Here is an 8,331-nt window from a genome sequence, read left to right on the forward strand (position 1 = left end):
CATTACAGCACCATATACTCAAGAGCGGAAAGAAGACGTCATGATAGAAAACTGACCGAAAACAATAAAAGGTAAACAAATTAGTGCCTCTGTAGTCGTCTTCTGTATGCGCACGTTTTCAGTTACCACTAACTGATGTTAGCATTTCCACATCCAGCAAATGGAACAATATTAGCATTAGGGATGCTCGATAATATCAGCAATAGGGAGGGGACAATATAAGATTATATTGTGGCAAAACTGCTCAGGTCAAGTTGATCGTGGTGACTTTCTATGATTCGAATAATCATGAATATCCTAGTGAGTGACTTCAAAAAGCTGTCTAGCTTCATAACATGCAGTCGCTCATTGATTTCCTGATTAGGAGTCTGCATCTTTCCAGTCAATACAAAGTCCTAAGCCTGTCCCCATGACTAAAGGTTCGGTTTGCCTATTGTATCACCACAAAAGATAGAAATGCTGTGGATTACAAACTGAAGAAAACAAGGAGATGATGTGCCCACGTGCAGAACCGGCTGGAGAAAGCTAAATGCCACGCGAACCAACACCTCCAACTAGCCCCGATCATTTCTGTGACCACCATTCGGCTCCACTCGCCACTTAGTTTGATGTACACTTTAAAAAATATGTATCCTATTGATTTGTTTCCATGATGTAACATCGAGTGGTTCCAGTATGTTTTTGTTGCCATTTTAATCTTGACATGAAATGTTCCTATCATCCCATGCCTAATCAGTAGGTTATTGGTATTGGCCGATAAAGGCTTTAAAATAAAATATCGGCACCGGCACACAATGAACACTTCTGCTAATACAACATGCTGATACGATGACGCTTTAATGAGTCGCACATGATGCAAACCATTACCATTGACCTTGTAGGTTTCATATCTTTGTTTGTACACTGCATGTCTCCATCTGCCAGTGGGCCATCACGATAAGAGTAGCCATTTAATTTCACTACAAGAGAGACTTGACATTCTCTGCTATTAGGTGGTAAAGAATCTGTGCATACATTGGTCTCGGCTTCAGTAATCTACCGAAATGAGTTGGAGTTAGAGTAAATGCTCCAGTGTAGGCTGGGCAGTGGGTTTTTACAGCTTTTTGTGGCTGAAAATGACACTATTGAAAGTGGTGAGAATGAATGAAATTAGTAAATTTGTGGACCAGAAAACCAAAACAATGAGCTGGAAGTCGTTATGAAACTCTGTAGAGAAAAGGAGAACTTTTGTTACAAGTAAAACTGTTTCACATACAAGTGATCAAGGATCCAGTGATCATTAAAGGTGCACTGTGTAGTTTTAGGGTAGACATTTTAATCAGATTATAAGATCATAATTTCTTCATTAACTGAACAAACTAAATAAAAAAAGAACTCTCTTTGTTTTCATGACTGAATAAACAAACTGACCTTTACTTTCTTTGTATTTGGCGGACCCTGCCACCTTCCTAGCTTCAGACAGTGTTCTGGGACCTTATTGTCCTCTGAGAACAGCTTGTTTATTCAGTTATGGAAATATCAAAACACCTCATTAATATTGTAAACATAAAAATTCTGAGTTTGAATTTAATCTCCGAAACGACATAGTGCTCCTTTAAATATTGACCCGCGCCGCCTTTAAACTTTATTGACCACTCTCTCGCTGACAAGACGCGTCCGAGACGGCTGAAGAACCATATTGACTCATTCCAGCGCGCTCTAAAATATGCAAATCCGACATTTAGATCAAGCACTGCTTTGATCTTCCAGTGAGATTAGAGATGCGTCTGATTTTCCCTTTGAAACCTCCGAGAGGCGAGAAGCTGGCCGGGCAGCCTGCTGTGGAGAGCCTCTGGCAGCGCTCCAGTCAGGAGAGGGTTAATAACAATAAAGGGGAGGTTGGAGAAGCCTTCCTGAAAGTCACATGGTCTGTGCCGGGAAGGGGAGGAGAGGAGGGAGGGGAAGGGGGGCGGAGTATGGAGCGTGTTGCCGTAGAAACAGGATCCTCAGTTGGCCAGTGTGAAGTCAGAGGCGTAATATTAGGCGGTGACTGCAGTGAGATGCTGCTGGTGGTGGTGTGAGGCGGGTGGGTGGATGGGTGGGGAAGGAGGTGGGTGACTCACACTGGAGGACGCACTCTGCATTCTAATGGATGGCCACACATGTACACACACACAGACACACACACACACACACACACACACACACACACACACACACACACACATACAGTACTCTCTCTCTTCACCTTCACTGGTTGCCTCAAATAATCAATCCAGTGTCCCCTTTATTTTTGAGATCTCTCTCCACTTTATCCCCAGCATGTCTCAGCAGTATCCTCCACAACATATAATTAATTCATTATGTCAATGTACATCCATTAGTCTACGTCTTGGTGGCTTCACTTGCATGCCACGATAAGGGGCATCTATTAGAGGGAAACCGAATGCTTAGACAGCCTAGTAAACTACAGCCATGTAATTGGTGACGGTATAATTGCACAGCACACGTAGCAATTAAAGCGATAATATGTGTAAACCATGCTCAAGATTATCATTGGATTAACTACACTTCCCAAATGCCCCTGAGTGTGGAGGCTCACCAGCTGTTACAGGGGAAGTGTTGGTAATTACACGGACGATTTTTTAGGGTTCTTGTTTTGAGGGTCTTTTCTTTTGGCTGCAGGGGAGTCAGTTTGTATCTCATTAGATCCGTTCATGTAAATGGGCTCCTTCTCTCGGGGTGCAGGATGAGAGAAGCATAAGCATCAAACTTAAGTAGGTGTTTTCTCACAAATATGAATAAAAAAAATATGAGTTTTGTGATGCCTCAGGGTTGACCAAGGCGGTTCAGTGCAACAGCCAACGTGCTTGAGGGTGAGAATTAGACAACGAAAATGTTTAAAATCACTAATTATGTTTATAGATGCTTTTAATTCAGTCAATGCGTACATAGTGTTTTCATATAGTACTAATGGAACAAGTAGCCACAATGAAATAACAGAGACTGGAGTGATTGTATTCATTTTATGGTCATACATTATTAATGTCATAATGTAGACTAAAGGTCATTTGGAAGCGTGCAGATTTACACCATGCTATGTCTATATAGGTAGCTCCAAACTCTAGAGGGCAGCAGCATAACCGCTTACAGCTGATGACTTTACTTTTTGCCGTCGCTATCTTTGGTTGTAGCGATCATGGACGCATAATGAGACCTGGATGCAACCTGGACACCTTCATTCCCACAAGGCTCAACCTCCCAGGCAGTGGGCCTACATGGTTGTATTTTTCTGTTAAGTATGGAAAATATGTGCACAAATATTTCCTTTCTTGAAATTTTGTGAGATTATTTTGTTTACTTACTCTCCCAGCTGGAACTACCGGACTATCACCTCTTGCAGTACAAAGTAGTGATAGGAGACAGGATGGGGCTAGCTGGTTAGCATGCTAACTTCAGTAGATATCTCTGCTACATAGACGTGTTTGACATGATGTCAACACTATTGTTTCTTCGTACTCTGATTATGATGTTAGATTTTTTTAATGTTTTAAACTGAAATTCTGGCCATATTTTACAAATGGCCCTTTTAATAGTAATAATAATAATAATAATAATAATAATAATAATAAAGAGATTTCTCCTATTTGTGTCAACAATAACAAAATCAAGATCCAATAAATGCACTGTTTGAGAAGCTTGAAGATTATTTATTTATTATATTGTATATACAAAGCTTACAAAGCACCCTTAAAAGTAACACTTTGATACCATTTGGTGAATTTAAAACCATTCAGCTTCAATTATTTTATTTTGTTGTTTTATACATCTTTTATGAATTTTATTTATATACTTATTTTATTTTTGTATCTTTCAACATTTTGTATCTCTTATATGATTTTAAACTGTTACTCAACATCATTGTAAATGAGAGCCTGCCCCCAATGATCTTTGAGTTAAAACAAAGGTTAATAATAATAATAAGAAAATAAATGTTTCCCTGAAAAAACATTACTGTCATGTTTTTGTTCTCCACTTGACATAGCTGTCGTTGACATCCACAGCCTAGACAACATACTGATCAAAGCAGCCACTGCAGTGTTATAACACAGGGGACTGTGACGTACCCTCGCCCTATAGCAAATCATTGACTTTTTGATTGAATGCTGCTTTGCGCTTCCTTTTAAGGCAAACCAGGGCAGGTTCATTTCCCATCATCGCTGCGTGTAAAACTGGAAGCAGCAGGGAAAAAAATCACAGGCAGCAGTGTGACGTTTTCTCGGTCGCCACCCACAACTGTATCTCATGGTTCGGGGCAAGCCAATGGTGGACAGGCTGGCTGTGTGATACAGTGCTGGATGGTCAGCGAAGCAGGAGGCTGGCTGATGAACATTACCTTCAGGCTTGTTTATTTCATTTTGCCTGTGACCATGACTCATTGGATTTTTGGGAAAAAGAGGGCAGCTAGACTACTACTCGAGACAAAAACAAAGAAACTGGATATTTTCGGATTCTTTTTGTTTCAGATTTTCTCCTTAATTGTCAGTTGTATTGTACTTCTTGTGACTCCTCATTGGCCTTAGTGTGGAAGAAGTTAAACCGAAAAGTGATATTCCCTCCCAGATTATTACATTTGAGGGATTTTCTTACAATTGTAACACTAAAGACACAACAGAGATTATTATGTGTCATGAGTGAACAAAAAACCTAGTTAGTAGAGTCAGTTAAGTCAAGCGTTATTGGTAAATTAGGTGCTTTCTTGAATATTCTTCCTTTTGTTTAAATAATTCATACTTCACCTCACTCCTGCCTCTGCTCTATTGTGATTCTATTGTGTATTTTGCTTGTACTTGTCACACAATCATGGCCTTGAGCCAACAAATCTGAACCTTTCTTATTCTGTCTTTGCACGTGTCTGTTCTATTAGGCAGCTGTTACATTCTGTCAACACTTATAACTTGTTAAAGACGAGATGATCTGTCCCTAATTTGCCTAATGTATGCAGAATAATAAGAGGAAGAGGCATTGTTTCCTAAATTTGCATTCTGGAGGAATACCAGTCACCAATTATACAGAATTATGCTAATTACCCACTTGACTGGATCACATATTACCTGTGTTAAGAGTCATTAATTCAGATGAAGTAAAAAGGCCAATTATCACGTGTTACCAAACTGTGATGGAAGCGATGACACATTTAGAAAGAGACAATATAAATGACATGTGAAAAAGACTCCTAAACAAGCTGCCAACAAAAGAAACAGCTATTGTGCAACATCACCAGCCGGCAGTCTGTCAGTGCAGTCGCTGTCCATGGTGCTGATGAGGAGCTATGAGGCTCGAAGGCAACAGCAGAAAGTACCAAATGCATCTACTCATTTAATCTGTGACTATGAATGGGATCCAGAAGATGTGAACGTTGGAAAAAATTATTCAACTTTAGCTGTTTTTTTAAATAAGTTTTCTTACAAACGAATTATTCTGAAACAAATGAAAACAAATTGTATTGCATATTTATATTGACCTTAAAGGGGCACTATGTAGTTTCGGAGAAGAAATTCAAACTCAGGATTTTAATATTTACAATATTAATGTGGTAATAATAAAATACAATACAAAAATATAAATTTTTGCTTTAACTGAATAAACAAGCTGTTCTCAGAGGAAAATAAGGTCCTCAGATCACTGTTTGAAGCTAGAAAGGTGGCAGGGTCCGCCACATGTATACAAAGTAAAACAGTATGAAATTTTGTTGTCCTTTAAGGTCAGTTTGTTTTTGCAGTCATGAAAACGACAAAAGTTTGTTAATTTATTATTATTATTTAACTTTCTCTTTTGAATAATATTTCTTGCCATAAAACTACACAGTGCACCTCTAAAGTCATTATCATATGTGAGAATTTTAGCGTAAACCTAAAAAAACTACTAAAACCATCAACACAATGTGAATAAATAGCAGTTTTGACATTATGATGTCTAAGTATTGCGTTCTAGAGATATCTACTGACGTTAGCATGCTAGCCAGCTAGCCCCAGCCCACCACAGACCAAAGCTCCTGTGCCAGCGTTGTAAAAAAACAAACAAACACTCCCCTGGTCCCCGAGCTCCTAACCCAGACCGCTAGCTGCACGGCTAACCGAGCTATCTAGCTAACGGCAACTACAGTTAGCGCTTACTCTGGTAATATTGCTGCCCCCCAATCTTTCTGAGTATGAATTTGACAGGTGGCCAATTCTTACATATGCAATAAAATTGCCTTATCTTGAGTTATTTCATGATTTAAACGCTGATTCTATCAATGCTGTCGTTCTTTTCAGCAAGTGAAAATAAAACGTATCTCTCCCTAATGGCAAATTTGGCACAATGCTAAAAGGTTGCAGGACACTGTGGCCCTCTCACATTTTTGAACTACAAATCTAAAAAAAATAATCCCCATAATATTACTGATTTGTTTTTTGTTTGGAGCAAGTCCAGGGCGAGAAGTCTGGTTATTACAACATGTAGCTGGACCATGGCCATCTTTGTCAGGAGAAACCCTACACCCTGCGCTGTCAGGAAAATGGAAGCCCCCCTCTTAAATCAATGTTTATCGATTTCATTAGGCTGAAATAAAGAGCTGTCAACGTGCGGTGGTTAGGTGGTGATATGCGACCGAGCAGCTCGGCGGTATGATTGACCTACAGCGCCGCCTGGCTGCGGTGAGGCTAACCTACATGGCAGCAAATATTCGACTGGATTACAGATTAGAATCTTGTGTTCCTCAAACACTCTTTGTCCAGAACGAGGGAAATAGCATTTAATTGCACTCAAAGACTGTGTGTGTGCACATTATATCAGATGAATATATTCACACTGGACAGGGCAGATGATTGATGCTCTGCAGGAAAAACAGATGCTGCGTTCATAATTCTAGCAGGAAATTAAAAAAAACCTACCCTTTTCAGCCTCGGTGCTGCTGAATGCGATGACACGCGGGGTTGTTTGGTTTCCAGCCGGTGGGTCGGCTGGTAAATGAGGAAAGAGCAGATTTCCACACGAGAAAAACCCCGAAAGACGTGATGGTGCCTCCGCTCAGCCTTTACTACTCCGTGCAGGGGTCCCATCTGGCTAATTACCTTGTCAATAAATCTTGAAGGTGATCCCGCGAGAACGGGAGTTGCGGGTGAGATCTGAGGCTGACCCTCCTTAACGATCCTACACATCCCGTGTGTTTATGTTTATATTCGCTTATATTTGCCTGCAGTTCATTTATATGTTCAATAAAGAGAGATACAAGGTAAATGTTGTTATGAAATATATAGGCTACTATAACCACTGTAATTAAACATACACTTGTTACTAACCCTTAAATCTAAAGAGCAACAATCACATAACTTAATCCATAGCAAAATATCAGGACCATCATGTTTCTCTTTGTTATTATTATTATTATAATTATTATTATTATTATTATTTTTGTCTTTCATTTTGAAAGTCAAATTGGGGCCAGACAGAAGCAATATGTGTGTGTATGTGACCTTGACCATTGACCTGAGGCAGATGCAAGCTGGGGCCTCGATTTGCCCAGTTAGTGAGCCTGACAATAATAAATTCTATTCTATTCTCTATTTCTCTTTTTTATTCTATGATATGTAACTCTAAAAATCATACCAGGACTTTATTTAAGAAAAAAATGTGATATTTTTTTACAGGTTATTAATTTCTCATCATGTGTTCAAAGTCTTGTGTGTGTGACGTTTCTTCCATCTTTTTTTTGCCCCTGTTCTTTCTTTCTTTTTTTTAATTCAAGAACTTCAAATACATACAAACAATTTATACAAGTCCAAAAATCCAGTCCATTCTCAGCACAACCAAACATCAACAAACAAAACACAATTTAGAATTTAGAGGTCTGCTAATTAAAAGGAGTACATTTGAAATGTCTAAAATAGTCTTGTTGTCTAATTGTTTTTGCCAATTTCTGTGTTTTCAGATCTAAATGATCAATGGAAGTCAAATATGATTTCAAATCTGTAACTTTAAAAGTGTGACAGGAGGGCAATCTTTCAATATGGCACACATTTACTCACTTGTATTGAGGGTCTAAGGACAGATCACAGGTAATGCGATTGTGATTTTGGGCTATATAAATAAAATTACTAAAGTAAGGTACAAGTGAATAAATGTACTTTATTACTGATGTACTGTAGAAATGTAATGTAGCAGCCACAGCACTGTGTGTGTGTGTGAGGCTTGTTTTAATTGTCTTCAGCGCCCTCTGCTGTCACATAATTTTAGTTATTATATAAAATGGATTTTGATCCCTAAAATCTCTAATATCTCGCTTCATTTGCCTCCAGTTATGTTGTTAGT

General features: G+C 38.9%; 1 protein-coding gene across 1 annotated transcript in view; it reads right to left on the reverse strand.

The window, feature by feature from the left end:
- The window catches only part of LOC311254255 (mitogen-activated protein kinase kinase kinase 12-like), a 30,000-nt gene extending 22,932 nt beyond the window's left edge, over window positions 1–7,068 (reverse strand). Inside the window, exon 1 of the mRNA XM_084347911.1 lies at window positions 6,915–7,068. The gene's annotated coding sequence lies outside the window, so the exon portion shown is untranslated. The remainder of the gene's footprint in view (window positions 1–6,914) is intronic.
- Window positions 7,069–8,331: the final 1,263 nt, after the last annotated feature.

The sequence above is a fragment of the Pagrus pagrus genome (genome assembly GCF_965226575.1).
Source record: "Pagrus pagrus genome assembly, chromosome: 3".
NCBI classification, from domain to species: Eukaryota; Metazoa; Chordata; class Actinopteri; order Spariformes; family Sparidae; genus Pagrus; species Pagrus pagrus.